This window comes from Anomaloglossus baeobatrachus, chromosome 1, assembly GCF_048569485.1.
Source record: "Anomaloglossus baeobatrachus isolate aAnoBae1 chromosome 1, aAnoBae1.hap1, whole genome shotgun sequence".
NCBI classification, from domain to species: domain Eukaryota; kingdom Metazoa; phylum Chordata; class Amphibia; order Anura; family Aromobatidae; genus Anomaloglossus; species Anomaloglossus baeobatrachus.
The window spans coordinates 64,688,565-64,704,571 of record NC_134353.1 but is presented as its reverse complement, the minus strand read 5'-3'; the positions used below and the strand labels follow the sequence as shown (position 1 = coordinate 64,704,571).

Below are 16,007 nucleotides of genomic sequence, written 5' to 3'. Positions count from 1 at the left end.
TGCCAACATTCCATATAAGGGCGTGGCTGCGCATTCTTCTGAAGTTCTGGCTCCACTGTGGCTCCCAGCTCCATTTCGCTTTAATGGAGGCAGGTTTTTTGGCGAATAACTGTAAAGCGCGGGGTTAAAATTTCCCCTCAAAACATAGCCTATGACGCTCTCGGGGTCCAGACGTGTGAGTGTGCAAAATTTTGTGGCTGTAGCTGCAGATGCCAATCCCAGACATACACATACACACACACACACACACACACACACACCCACATACACACACACACACACATACACACACACACACACACACACTCAGCTTTATATATTAGATTGGTTTTAAAAAGCAAACAAATCATTACAGATGAACAAATATAATAATATCAACAATATTATCAGCAGAATGAAAAGAAAATTGTATATCACTCCTTTTACAATTAAGTACTACAGCATCTGTTCAATGTTCACAGTAAATGCCGCTTTACACGCAACAACATCGCTAACGAGATGTCGTTGGGGTCACGGAATTCATGACGCACATCCGGCCTCGTTAGCGGCGCCGTTGCGTGTGACACCACCAAGCGACCGTTAACGATGGAAAATACTCACCTAATCGTCCATCGTTGACACGTCGTTCCTTTTCAAAAAATCGTTGCTGGTTCAGGACGCAGGTTGTTCGTCGTTCCTGCGGCAGCACACATCGCTACGCGTGACACCTCGGGAACGACGAACAACATCTTACCTGCGGCCGCCGGCAACGAGGAAGGAAGGAGGTGGGCGGCATGATCCGGCCGCTCATCTCCGCCCCTCCGCTTCTATTGGGCAGCCGCTTAGTGACGCTGCACGGACCGCCCCCTTAGAAAGGAGGCGGTTCGCTGGCAATAGTGATGTCGCTCAGCAGGTAAGTCCGTGTGGCGGGTCCGAGCGATGTTGTGCGCCACGGGCAGCGATTTGCCCGTGACGCACAACCGATGGGGCGGGAACTTTCGCTAGCGATCTCGCTGCGTGTAACGGAGCCTTAAGACTCTTGCGGAACACTTATAGCTAACTATATGAATGAATTTGCGACCATCTTGTAAAACAGTCCTACTTCCCCACCTGCGCCCCCCTCTGCTCAAACCCACTCCCACCTAGTCACCTTCAACCCCCATCTCCAATCCTCCGAGCGTACCACGCCGTCTCCTTAAATGGTGACATTAAGCGTTCTATTTCCTCCGAATTGTAATAGGTTTTTGCATTTTTTTTTTACTGTTTCTGGCTTTGAAAAACTGCATGTTACTTCTTTAGGGCTCATTCACTTGACCGTTCCGTCTGTCCTGGTCAGTTCCTGTTTTTTTGCGGACCCACGGACAGGACCATCTTTTCAATGTCTTTTGTGTAGGATCGGATGGTACACGGTAGCACTGCCGTGTGCATCCGATCCTACAAAAAAAACACATCGGATGACGTATGTCCGCTCCGTTATTATGGAACATGTCCTATTCTGTTCCGTAATAACGAACCGTGACTCAATACAAGTCAATGGGTCCGCAAAATCCCCGGAAGCTGCACAGAAGCACTTTTGTGTGACCACCGTCGGGTGCCCCTGCAGTCTGTGTCCCGCTCCCTGCCAGCCCCGTGGCTGCCCGCACTGCAGTGTGTCCAAATATGCTCGCACTGCAATGTCAGCATATGCCTGCACTGCAGTGTGTCCGGATATTCCAGCACTGCAATGTCAGCATATGGCCCCACTGCAGTGTGTCCGGATATGCCCGCGCTGCAATGTCAGCATATGCCCGCACTGCAGTGTGTCCGGATATGCCCGCACTGCAGTGTATCTGGATATGCCCGCACTGCAATGTCAGCATATGCCTGCACTGCAGTGTGTCCGGATATGCCCACGCTGCAATGTCAGCATATGCCTGCACTGCAGTGTGTCCGGATATTCCAGCACTGCAATGTCAGCATATGGCCCCACTGCAGTGTGTCCGGATATGCCCGCGCTGCAATGTCAGCATATGCCCGCACTGCAGTGTGTCCGGATATGCCCGCACTGCAATGTCAGCATATACCCGCACTGCAGTGTGTCCGGATATGCCCACGCTGCAATGTCAGCATATGCCCATACTGCAGTGTGTCCGGATATGCCCGCGCTGCAATGTCAGCATATGCCCGCACTACAATATGTCCGGATATGCTCGCACTGCAATGTCAGCATATGCCCGCACTGCAGTGTGTCCGGATATGCCCGCGCTGCAATGTCCGCATATGCCCGCACTACAATATGTCCGGATATGCTCGCACTGCAATGTCAGCATATGCCGGCACTGCAGTGCGAGCAGCTGCGGGGATGATGAGCATTGCCGTCAGGAGGTTAGTAAAGTTTATTACCTGCGGTGATGAAGTCCTGCCCTCCTGACGTCAGCGCTCGTCACTGACCGCCGCGTTCTCACATCTCCTCTTGCGGGCGGGCCCGAGACTGTGACTAGCAGTGACGTCATGGACCGCTCGAAAGAGGTGATCTGAGAACGCGGCGGTCATTGAACTCAGTCACCAGCGCTGATGTCAGGAGTGCAGAAGCTTCCATCACCGCAGGTAATGTACCTCGCTAACCTCCTGAAGTCAGCGCTGGTCATCCCCTGCAGTGACCTGGGCTGACCTCATGATGTTAGCTCAGATCACTGCATTGCTCTGCCAGCCAATGGGGAACATTCTGTTCTTCATTGACTGGGACAGTAACTATGGTATGGATCGTCGTGGGACCCCCTTATTGGATTACGCCAAACCCGGATTTGCTTTTTCTTTTCAATAAATTGGTGAAAGAAGGGAATGTTTTGGGGAGTGTTTTTTCAAATAAAAATGTGTTTGTTGTCTATTTTTTTTTTAAATTACTGACTGGGTTTGTGATGTCGGGTATCTGATAGACGCCGTGACATCACTAACCCCAGGGCTTGATGCCAGATGACATTACACATCTGGTATCAACCCCATATATTACCCCGTTTGCCACTGCACCAGGGCATCGGAATGAGCTGGGAAGCACCAGGGTTGGCGCATCTAATGGATACACCACTTCTGGGGCGGCTGTGGCCTGCTATTCTTAGGCTGGGGAGGGTCCAAGAACCGCGGACCTCCCTAATCTGAGCAGCTGTCCGCTTTACCTTGGCTGGGGACCCAATTTGGAGGGGACCCCAAGTTGTATTTTTAAATTATTTATTTGTTGGCTAAATAAAAGGCTAAGCACCCTTTAGTGCCACATGAAAGGCACTAAAGGGTGCAAGATTACAAAATGCTGGGGGCTGGGACATTATATGTCTTTCTCATCTATTATCTATCTATCCGTCTATCTATCCCTCCAAACATTCATTCCTCTATTTATCTCTCTATCTATCTACCTATCTTTCCCTCTATCTATCTACCTATCTATCTTTCCCTCTATCTATCTATCTAGCTGCTTCCGTGTTTTGCGGTCCGCAAAAAAAACGGAAGGCACACGGATGACACACGGCCCGTATACAGAACGGATGTCACACGGATACCACACAGAGGCATCCGTGAAAAAAAAGGACCGTGTTTTGCGGACCGCAAAAACAGAACGGTCATGTGAATGAGCCCTTAATGTGGGCTGTAATGCTCGCTGCTAGAGATGGTGCTGCGGTGAGCAAAAGTGGACCCACTGGACCACAGGGGGACCCCGGGCCTATCCTTTAATGGGGTAGAGTCCAGGACTGTGGCAGCTGACCCCCAGGACAGGGATGGACACAGGGGCTATCAGGCTCAGTCACTAGAGTTGACAGGGACCACCAGGATAGCAGAGGCAGAAGACATGACCAGGACAGACAAGCAGAGTCACTAGTAAGGCTGGGACCACCGGGATGGTTGAGGCAGATGGCACGGCCAGGACAGACAGGCAGAGTCTCTAGCAAGGCTGGGAGCATAAATATGGCTGAGGTAGAGGGCACAGTTAGGATGGTCATAGTCACTAGAACCAAAAGGGCAGGACTGAGAAAGGGACCTGACAACTAGCTGGCTAGAGCACAGAACACTGACTAGCTAAACTAGGGTGTTGATCAGGCACCTCCCCTGTTGGGAGAGTGCCCTAAGCACCCAGTGCCTCTCAGTGATAGGCTCTCAGTGATACAGTGCCTTGCTAAAGTATTCACTAAATAGAAAAAGTTGGAGAAGTGAAGTGAGAAAAATAAAGGAAAAAAATAAATTTATGGGATAATATAAATAACAATTGCCATGTGCATATGTATTCATCCCTGTTGCTATGAAGCCCCTAAACATTTCTAATGCAAGCAATTACCTTCAAAAGTCAAATGCTTAGTGAAAGCCCACCTTTCTGAAAGGCCACAAAGGCTGCAACACCATGAAGACCAAGGAGATCTCCAAACAACACCAGGAAGATCAATGAGATCTCCAAACACCACCATGAAGACCAAGGAGGTCTCCAAACACCACCATGAAGACCAAGGAGATCTCTAAACTACACCATGAAGACCAAGGGGATCTCCAAACAACAGCATGAAGAACAAGGAGATATCCAAACAACACCATGGAGACCAAGGAGATCTCCAAACTACACCATGAAGACCAAGGAGATCTCCAAACTACACCATGAAGACCAAGGAGATCTCTAAACTACACCATGAAGACCAAGGAGGTCTCCAAACACCACCATGAAGACCAAGGAGATCTCTAAACTACACCATGAAGACCAAGGGGATCTCCAAACAACACCATGAAGAACAAGGAGATATCCAAACAACACCATGGAGACCAAGGAGATCGCCAAACTACACCATGAAGACCAAGGAGATCTCCAAACAACACCATGAAGAACAAGGAGATCTCCAAACAACACCATGAAGAACAAGGAGATCTCCAAACAACACCATGAAGAACAAGGAGATATCCAAACTACACCATGAAGACCAAGGAGATCTCCAAACTACACCATGAAGACCAAGGAGATCTCCAAACTACACCATGAAGACCAAGGAGATCTCCAAACTACACCATGAAGACCAAGGAGATCTCCAAACTACACCATGAAGACCAAGGAGATCTCCAAACAACACCATGAAGAACAAAGAGATCTCCAAACTACACCATGAAGACCAAGGAGATCTCCAAACTACACCATGAAGACCAAGGAGATCTCCAAACAACACCATGAAGACCAAGGAGATCTCCAAACTACACCATGAAGACCAAGGAGATCTCCAAACAACACCATGAAGACCAAGGAGATCTCCAAACAACACAATGGCAAGCCTCGAGGAAAACCTGTTAGAGGCTGCAAAAGACTTGAGACTGGTGTGTAGATTCACCTTCCAGCAGGACGACGACCCTAACCATCCTGCCACAGCTACAATGGAGGGTATAGATCAAAGCATATTCATGTGTGTGCACTGCACTGTCCAGTCACAATCCAGACCAAAATCCCATTGTGTGACAAGACTTGAAAATTACTGGTCACAGACGTCTCCATCCAATCTCACTGAGCAAGAGCGAGTGTGCAAAGAAGAATGGGCAAACATTTCAGCCTCCAGATGTGCAAAGCTGGTAGAGACATCGCCAAAAGACTTACAGCAGTAACCGCAGCTAAAGGTGGTCCTACAAGGTACTGACTCAGGGGGGATGAACACAAATGCACATCACAATTTTCAGATTTATATATTTAGAAAACCAGGTATCATTTCTTTTACACTTCACAAATACTTGCTACTTAGTCTTGGTTATAGCCCATAAAATCCCAATAAAATACATTTAAAGGGGTTGTCCAGTCTAAATCCATAAGTGTGCAGTCACTTTGTGTCAGTCTGTGTGACTGCAGACTTATGAATCTTCTAATTACCTGCACTGTACGCTGTGAGAATTTGGCAGTTTCGGAGCCAAGAACAGGGGGGGGGGGGTCACTTGGCCGCAATCTGCCATCTGCAATCTGTCTGCCACTCCACACATTTGTCATATTGCCCGGTTATTTTCAATGAACACCATAAAATTAATATGGAAATTGCTTGTTTTGTTTGTGTTTTCAGCATTTCCGCTCACATTGGATTTTGTCCCACCTATCAATACATTACAGTATATGTATAATGAGTGGTGGAATTAAAAACTAAAATCCACAAAAAAGTCCCCAGCTATATCAAAGGGAAAAAGAAGAGCAAAACAAGGAGGGAAAAATCAAAGAACAAATACACTGAACAAAAATATAAACTTTTGTTTTTTGCTCCCATTTTTCTTGAGCTGAACTCAAAGATCTAAGACTTTTCCTATATAAAAAGGGCATTTTTCTCTCAAATATTGTTTAAAAATGTGTCTAGATCTGTGTTAGTGAGCGCGTCTCCTTTGCCGAGATACTCCATCCACCTCACAGGTGTGGCACATTAAGATATTGATCAGACAGCATGATTATTGCACAGGTGCGCCTTAGGCTGGCCAACATTATTGTTGCATAGGTGTGCCTTAGGCTGGCCAGTATAATTATTGCACAGGTGTACCTAGGGCTGGCCAGCTTGATTATTGCACAGGTGTGCCTTAGGATCGCCAGCATAATTATTGTACAGGTGTGCCTTAGGCTGGCCAGCATGATTATTGCACAGGTGTGCCTTAGGCTGGCCAGCATAATTATTGCACAGGTGTACCTTAGGCTGGCCAGCATGATTATTGCACAGGTGTGCCTTATGACTAACGGCGTTAAGACAGAAATGCGTTAACTTTGTCTGCTATGCATGAATAAAGAAACACTGTTGTTGCACCCAGCTGGACTACTTTCTTCAATGTTTACCTTGCGGCCAGGACAGGGCCGACCTCTGAGTCTGGGTGATGACAAGGTCAGGTGGCGGTGAGCTGGATTTTCAAGTATAATTGCACAGGTGTGCCTTAGACTGGCCAGAATGATTATTGCAAAGGTGTACCTTAGGCTGGCCAGCATGATTATTGCACAGGTGTACCTTAGACTAGCCAGAATGATTATTGCACAGGTGTACCTTAGGCTGGCCAGCATGATTATTGCACAGGTATGCCTTAAGCTGGCCAGTATGATTATTGCACAGGTGTGCCTTAGGCTGGCCAGTATGATTATTGCACAGGTGTGCCTTAGGCTGGCCAGTATGATTATTGCACAGGTGAACCTTAGACTGGCCAGTATGATTATTGCACAGGTGTACTTTAGGCTGGCCAGCATGCTTATTGCACAGGCATGCCTTATGCTGGCCCAATAAGAGGCCAGCCTAATATTGTTTTATCACACAGCAGAATGCCACAGAGATCGCAAGTTTTAAGGGAGTGTTTATATTATTGTGCAGTATAAGTGAAAATGGCTGAAGGGTTTAAAGGCTCAATATTGAATTTTGGGATTGCTACCTCCGATAGCAGGCATGGGACGTCTGGTTCCCTTTTTTAGTGACTATCATACAAATATACCAGTAATTGCAGCCGTGTCCTGTGTTGCGATCCCCCTGGTGATCCCTGTGATGGCGGCCTGATCACTCGCACACATCCGCTGGCTTTCCTGACCCTATGTATACTGATATTGTAGTGTCTCAGTGTTTGGTTTTGTGTACTTCCATTGTATCAGACAACCGAGGTGACATCTGATCTCTCCTCTCTTGTGGTGTGCCCACGTGCAGCCCACACGCTGTCTGTCGCTGCTCCGAGCTGCCAGGGTATGCTCTCCCCGCTGTGTGATGAATTCTCTACAGACGGTGCTGATATTTCGTCGGTGTCCCCCGGTGTTTCTGATGTTCGTGACCGTCCTGTGATAAGAGGAGCGCAACTTCCAAAATCAAAGACAACGCCATATTGAGCAACAATCGGGGGCCACATGGCGGCGTGTCGTATGGCGGTCGTGTACATGTAGCGCCGCAGGAGATCGTTAGACGAGATCTCATCATGTGACACCACGATCTTAAATATTATTGGCAGGTATACTCAAGATTGGACGTTTACCCCAATCCTGATAAGTTCCTGATCTCTGGGACCCCCAATGATCCCAAGAATTGGGGATCTGAAGAGCCCCCCGTGTGAATGGGGTCGATCCTGTGCACTGCTGCTCCATTTATTATTATGGGGGTGCGGACCACCAGACGAGCCCAGAGCTCACAACATGATCCGGATTTGGACATATTAGATCTCTACCATGGACGTGTGATGCCCTGGCCTTTCAGGTCGCCACAGGGTACTGTGCAATCTGCCCTTCTGTGCAGTATCCGCCTCCTTCTTGGTTACGGGTCCCCAACTAATGGTGTTGCCAACAGCAGCTAATCAAAATCCTAGGAACACTCTGCACCACACCCACCAGACACACCAGTGGACGGCCAGAGTGGAATAGGGTCGCCCACTCGGGGGGTTGGTTAAGGGGAGGTCCGGAGTGTCAGGAGTCAGTCAGTGAGTAGTAGTCAGTGTGAGGAAGCGAGAGGAGGTCAGGAGCTGGGCTCCTTGGAAGCAACTAGGTAGCAGACGTTGGTCTGGGCCTAGTAGGAGCTGGACCCCCGGTCGCAGGGGATCGTGAAAAGGGGCACGGAACTGTCGAGGAGGACAGCTGGCGGCCTTGTACCATCACCGGGCTGGGACCAGGGCACGACGGGGTACGTGGACCCTAGGTCAGGGAGGAACTTCAGGCAACCTGACAATTGACCCGACGAGAATGGAGCCTTCAAGATCCACTCTCCACCCGCTCCAGAATTGGGGTAATGGCGCAACGAGGGGGATAGGACTTTCCACTAAAACTGTCCAGGAAATCCCAAGCGTGAACCCTGAGAGCAAGCTCCCACACTTAGCCATACTGGGGAGTGGGACCCGACTAGTTACAGACTACAGGGGCCAACTAACAAGTGAACTGAGTGCCAAGAGGAAGGTCACAGATCATCAGGCAACACCCAGCGGGGACGGGACCCAAACGTGCTCCCCTCAGCGGCAGCGGTGTCCGGAACTTTGGTTTATCCAGTTGTCAGTGTCAGCTTTACTGGACTGAGTGAGTACGAAAGTGACCCCTTCACTCCCAACTGCACGTCCCTATCACCATCACCGAGTCCTGGGGCATTCCCCCCTACCTGTGGAGGGGTTAAACACCTGGCTGCCCCACTCTATCGCCACCAGGTACTCCCAGCTGCAGCGGTGGTACTCCACCTTACCACACACCATGGGTGGCATCACGAACTCTAAATATATAATCCTCTGTAAATACCCCCTTTATTTGAGTGGCCGCACGACCCCGGGTCAGGACGCCCCTCGAGCCACCGCGGATCTGGATCCGAGCAGCCCGGCTGCTGATACGGCGGCGGCACAGACGCGCTCTGGGGGTGCAGTAGACCCAACCAGCACCCTCATCCTGGGGGGCCAACCCTCTCATATTATTATGGCTTGTTCAGACCAACCCATTTTCTGTGTATGTGGTGTCTGTACGTGAGATGGATGGTCCAGTGCAAGCCAATGGGGCGGATCAGATTAAAAACGGATGAGCGACGCGTCTGAACCTGGCCTTAAAGGGGTGGTTCACTACTCTGCAATAGTGGCCACATCTCTGTAAAACTGATAGGGAAGGCTTTTTCTAAATACCTTGATCATCCAATTCTGCCTCTGAGTGGCACTATCGCCATGAAGTGACCCCCTGAGATCCGGTGATGTCACGTTAACTTCCTGTTAGGCTGACATCACCGAGGCCGGCCCCAGGCTTCCTGAGTGACTGACTGTGGGAGGAACTTTTTTTTCTGTTCTCAAAACAAATATTTAAAGGAATTGTCCAGAGGAAACAAGTTTGCGCCAAATCCCAGGATAGGTGATAACTTGCTGATTGGCTGAGAGCCTTTACATGTGGAGACCTGCACCCATCTGCAGACGGGTCAGATGTCCTCCGGGGCTGATGGTGTCGCAGCAAGGATGGTTCTACTCCCCACAGGTGGAGCGGGCCCCAGGGAGGATGATGAGGGGTGCGATGGCCTGTGGCGCCAGAGCGCAGGGCGACGGTAATGATAGGCTGAGGCAGCGATTGCGGTTCAAGGTCTTTTTACTCACAGTTCAAGTGCTGCCTTCAGGGTACCGGTCTCTGCCCCCGTCATGGGATCCAGCCAATCCCGAGAAAGTCCGAGGTAGCCACCGGTGTTGCAAACTGAGAGACCCTCCTTTCTTGCACTTTTAAAGATGGATCCCTGTGGCCTGAAGCTACTTGGGGACCCTGGTTCTTGTAAGTTAACTTCCCGTCCCGTGAGCAGGTGACGCGGCCTGACCGTAATCCCGGCCCTGGGTCCTATGTGCCACTGTGCTCCAGGAACTTGTGATGGCCAGAGGGACGTACAAACCCCCTATCCTGCAGAATCTGGTAGTCCAACGTAGTTCCACCCTAGGGCTCTGCACCCTGCACTGCGCCGGTTCCAAGGGAGCAATGAAGCTCTCTCCTCGGCAACCGTTTTACTCTTCTGTCTCTCCAGCTCACCCGGTAACCTCCTGCTTCTTCCAGTTGGGCCGGTCCTAACAGGGGAATCTCTGAAGCACTCTCCCAAGCGACCGTTTTATTCTGTGTCCCAGACTATTCTGAGGTGAAAACTGTGTGTTCTCTCACTTTCCCTGTCCTGCCCCCACCTTCCTGATGACTCACTGGTGGCTGGGGAAAACTTGTTGTTATGGTGACTACCTTTAGGGTATGTGAGCACGTTGCATTCTGCCTTGACAAATATTCTGCAGCGTTTTGTCACTGCATGTACGCTTCAAAACGCATCCAAAATGCTGCGTTTTGGACGCATTCTGAATGCAGTTTGGATGTGTTTTGGATGCTTGCTCTACCATACACAGAGAGGGAAAAGCATCCAAAACGCGCAAAAAAAGTAACGTTGCTTTTTTGAACGCATCGATTTTGTCAAATATTTGGCATCCAAAACGCTGCGTTTAAAAATGCAACATGCGCATGGAATTTGCCGACTTCTCATAGACTTTGCTGGGGAAGCAGAACGCATGAATAACCGCAACGTGCGCACACAGCCTGAGCCCAGTTCCAGGGGGAAGCACCTGGCTGTGTGTGTGTTGTGTAAGTGAAAACCAGTGGTTAACCTCTTCCTTACCTGGGATGAGCATTGCAACTTAAAGGGAACCTGTCACCAGTTTTTTCCCTATTAAACCAAAAATATCCCCTTCTGCAGCTCCTGGGCTGCATTCTATGAAGGTGCACCTTGTTGCTGCCCCCCTTGCAGACCTCAAAAAGAACTTTATAAAATCTTACCGTTTCCTATGCAAATGAGTTTGGTTGGCCAGATGGGCGGGCTCTAATTCGGCTCCTGTCCCCCCTCCTGCCGCTGTTCGCCGTCCCCCAGTCATGATTTACATGGATGATGCCGCCCCACGCTGCTGGAGTCTCACGCAGGCGCAGTTTGCTGTGCCCCTATCGCGGGGCTGAGCAAAGTTTCCCTCGCGCAATGTAGTTGCGCAGGCGCGAGATTATGGGCAGGTACGAGGATGGCGCTGGTGGGGTCATACACAGCGCCGCCCATAATCTCGCGCCTGCGCAACTACATCGCGAGAGGGAAACTTTATGCTCAGCCCCGCGATAGGGCCACAGCGAACTGCACCTGCGCGAGACTCCAGCAGCGTGGGGCAGCATCATCCATGGAAATCATGACAGGAAGACGACGAACAGCGGCAGGAGGGGGGACAGGAGCCGAATTAGAGACGGCCCATCTGGCCAACCAAACTCATTTCCATAGTAAATGGTAAGATTTTATAAAGTTCTTTTAGGGGTCTGCAAGGGGGGCAGCAACAAGGTGCACCTTCCTAGAATGCAGCCCAGGAGCTGCAGAAGGGGATATTTTTGGTTTAATAGTCAAAAAACTGGTGACAGGTTCCCTTTAAATCAGATGCAATACCCTGTGGCGGCTGAGCCTCAGGGGTGCCACAAACTCTCATATGGATCCGCAGCAGAAGCATTACACAGCCTTTGTGACTGGATTTTTTTTCTTTTTCAGTGTAAGTACACCAGCCTCATTAAGTCCAAGAGAACTATTTAATTCTCGTATAGATCGGTAAAGCACTCAATACATTGTGTCATAGCCGAGTATTCAATGCAAATTAACTGGAAGTGTATTTTAACCTTATTTAAGACATTGGAGTTTTTTTGTTTTATTTTTTGGGTTTTTTTTTTTGCAAATCCCCAGCTTTCCTAGGATCCTGATAATATCTGCAACCTTATGCAGAGTTGTCTCTTATGCAGAGTTAGGAAAGCTGAAAGGGAAGTGCAATAAAAAAGACTGATCCAGTTTGTCACCCAGCTTTCCCAGAGACAGGTCTGCAGTAACGGTCACTTACCTTGCGCTGACTTTCCCCGGTTATTATGTAGGAGCTCGGAACAGACCGAGAGTACCAGCCGCCGCTTCTAATTCAGCGCGATGACGTCTGGGTATTGTAGTCCTAAACTTTACAGCGCAGACGTTCTACATTGGTATTCTGGAAGAAAAAAAACTACTTTTCCCAGGGTGCAACTCGGCCTGGTTACTTTCCTTATGTTTGATGACCACCCTAGCAACCGGGACAAATATAAAGGACGGTGATTGGTGGAATGGAGAACACGTGGTCATGTATTGACAAATGGTTTTGTCCTGATTGTAAGTGTTGATAAAGTTGGTTTTACATCAGGAGTTTGTAGCTTGAATTAAAAATATCATATTAATACAAAATATTAAACCATCATGAAATGTGTGGACTTCATCAGTCACCTTGTTACTGACAAACAGATACCCGCCTTTAACCCTTCTCAGCTCTTCCATTTTCCTCTTCTCCTCTCCTCTCAAAAGACATAACTTTTTCTTTTTCTGACAAAGTAGCCATATTCTGCCTTGTTTTATGCAAGATGAGCTTTAGTTTTACTTATATTACTATATAATGTAGTAAAAAATGGGGGAAAAAATCCCAAGTGGGTAAAAAAACCCTCAATTCCACCATTGTTTTGTTTTGGGGGGGTTTTTTTGGGTTTTTTTTGGGGGGGGGGTGTCATTTTTACAGTGTTCAGTGTGCGGGGTTTTTTTTCATACTGATCTACAACAGAAACATTACACATCCATCGTAACTGGCCTTTTTTTTTATTTTCAGAGTAAGTACACTAGTTTCATCAAGTCCAAGAGATCTGTTTGCTTGTTTTTTTTCTCTCGTATAGAGAGATCCGCAACAGAAGCATTACACAGCCATTGTGACCGGGATTTTTTTTTCTCCATAGTAAGTACGCTAGCCTCATCAAGTCCAAAAGATCTGCTTCATTCTCATTCATGTATAGATTTTTATATATAATACCTATACAGTTAGGTCCAGAAATATTTGGACAGTGACACAAGTTTTGTTATTTTAGTTGTTTATAAAAACATGTTCAGAAATACAATTATATATATAATATGGGCTGAAAGTGCACACTCCCAGCTGCAATATGAGAGTTTTCACATCCAAATCGGAGAAAGGGTTTAGGAATCATAGCTCTGTAATGCATAGCCTCCTCTTTTTCAAGGGACCAAAAGTAATTGGACAAGGGACTCTAAGGGCTGCAATTAACTCTGAAGGCGTCTCCCTCGTTAACCTGTAATCAATGAAGTAGTTAAAAGGTCTGGGGTTGATTACAGGTGTGTGGTTTTGCATTTGGAAGCTGTTGCTGTGACCAGACAACATGCGGTCTAAGGAACTCTCAATTGAGGTGAAGCAGAACATCCTGAGGCTGAAAAAAAAGAAAAAATCCATCAGAGAGATAGCAGACATGCTTGGAGTAGCAAAATCAACAGTCGGGTACATTCTGAGAAAAAAGGAATTGACTGGTGAGCTTGGGAACTCAAAAAGGCCTGGGCGTCCACGGATGACAACAGTGGTGGATGATCGCCGCATACTTTCTTTGGTGAAGAAGAACCCGTTCACAACATCAACTGAAGTCCAGAACACTCTCAGTGAAGTAGGTGTATCTGTCTCTAAGTCAACAGTAAAGAGAAGACTCCATGAAAGTAAATACAAAGGGTTCACATCTAGATGCAAACCATTCATCAATTCCAAAAATAGACAGGCCAGAGTTAAATTTGCTGAAAAACACCTCATGAAGCCAGCTCAGTTCTGGAAAAGTATTCTATGGACAGATGAGACAAAGATCAACCTGTACCAGAATGATGGGAAGAAAAAAGTTTGGAGAAGAAAGGGAACGGCACATGATCCAAGGCACAGCACATCCTCTGTAAAACATGGTGGTGGCAACGTGATGGCATGGGCATGCATGGCTTTCAATGGCACTGGGTCACTTGTGTTTATTGATGACATAACAGCAGACAAGAGTAGCCGGATGAATTCTGAAGTGTACCGGGATATACTTTCAGCCCAGATTCAGCCAAATGCCGCAAAGTTGATCGGACGGCGCTTCATAGTACAGATGGACAATGACCCCAAGCATACAGCCAAAGCTACCCAGGAGTTCATGAGTGCAAAAAAGTGGAACATTCTGCAATGGCCAAGTCAATCACCAGATCTTAACCCAATTGAGCATGCATTTCACTTGCTCAAATCCAGACTTAAGACGGAAAGACCCACAAACAAGCAAGACCTGAAGGCTGCGGCTGTAAAGGCCTGGCAAAGTATTAAGAAGTAGGAAACCCAGCGTTTGGTGATGTCCATGGGTTCCAGACTTAAGGCAGTGATTGCCTCCAAAGGATTCGCAACAAAATATTGAAAATAAAAATATTTTGTTTGGGTTTGGTTTATTTGTCCAATTACTTTTGACCTCCTAAAATGTGGAGTGTTTGTAAAGAAATGTGACAATTCCTACAATTTCTATCAGATATTTTTGTTCAAACCTTCAAATTAAACGTTACAATCTGCACTTGAATTCTGTTGTAGAGGTTTCATTTCAAATCCAATGTGGTGGCATGCAGAGCCCAACTCGCGAAAATTGTGTCACTGTCCAAATATTTCTGGACCTTACTGTATATATATATTAGTTACATAGTTACTTAGGTTGAAAAAAAAGCCCTCCGTCCATCTAGTTCAGCCTTCCTCCACCAGTTTTACATTTGGTCACTGTCATTTATAACCAACAATGTTTTATTTTAAGGGTTTAAAAATATTCAGAACTTTGTAAACAAAAGAAGTCGTCTTGTGTCTCCATTTTCTGATTTCTCCGTCATGATGGAGTGTGACATTTTTTTTTTTAGTTTTGCATGGCGGACTATTGTTTTTATTAGTTTCATTTCAAAATATTGTACTACATTTCATTGCTTTTTATTGTATTTTTTTAGCGAGGTGCGGACACTAGAAAACACCAGTTCTTCCCCTTTTTTCTTTACAGTGTTCGTTGTGCGGGTTACATCATTTTATGTTTGGTAGGACTGGACTTTTATGGTCACGTTGTAACTAAATATGTTATTTTTAATATAAATATTTTCTAGTTTTTTTGAAGTTGCAAAAACTCTTAGGCTATGTGCTCACGGGATAACGTACCCACAGACTTTCACGCAGGTTTCCCGCAGCTGCTTCCCGGAATCCGCAGCTATCCATTGCCGCGGTATATGTGCGATGTTGTTGTGGTACACTTTCGGGACAAGTGCAGAAATACCTGCGGAAGTCCCGGCCTCTATCTCCATAAAATAGGGCAAGCGAGAATTCCGCAGAGATTTCCGCAGAAATAATTGACATGCAGTTACGTGCGGCTACGGGACATCCGCAGCATATTTCGCAGCCGCACATACTGCTGCATTGATACAGCACTCCCCAAATCCCATAGGATAACATGGGGAGTGTCTGTACTTGCTAGAACCTGTGGATTTATCTAAAAAATCCAGATAAATCGTAAGGTTTTCCACGGCAAATTCCGCAGGTACAGAGTCCCGTGGCACATAGCCTTACTGTCGCTCTCATTCATTCTCCTCTGGACTATTGTAATGTAGGCGTCACACGGTACGTTCTATCGTGCGATTGCACGAGCGATCGTACCCGCCCCCGTCATTTGTGCGTCACGGGCAAATCGCTGCCCGTGTCGCACAAAGTCGTTAAAGCGCCATCACACGTACTTACCTGCTGAGCGACCTCGC

General features: G+C 47.5%; 1 protein-coding gene across 1 annotated transcript in view; it reads right to left on the bottom strand.

Moving 5' to 3' along the window:
* CFAP99 (cilia and flagella associated protein 99) overlaps positions 1-12,467 on the bottom strand; it is a 105,189-nt gene extending 92,722 nt beyond the window's left edge. The window contains exon 1 of the mRNA XM_075332985.1: positions 12,271-12,467. The gene's annotated coding sequence lies outside the window, so the exon portion shown is untranslated. The remainder of the gene's footprint in view (positions 1-12,270) is intronic.
* Between the last annotated feature and the right edge of the window lie 3,540 nt (positions 12,468-16,007).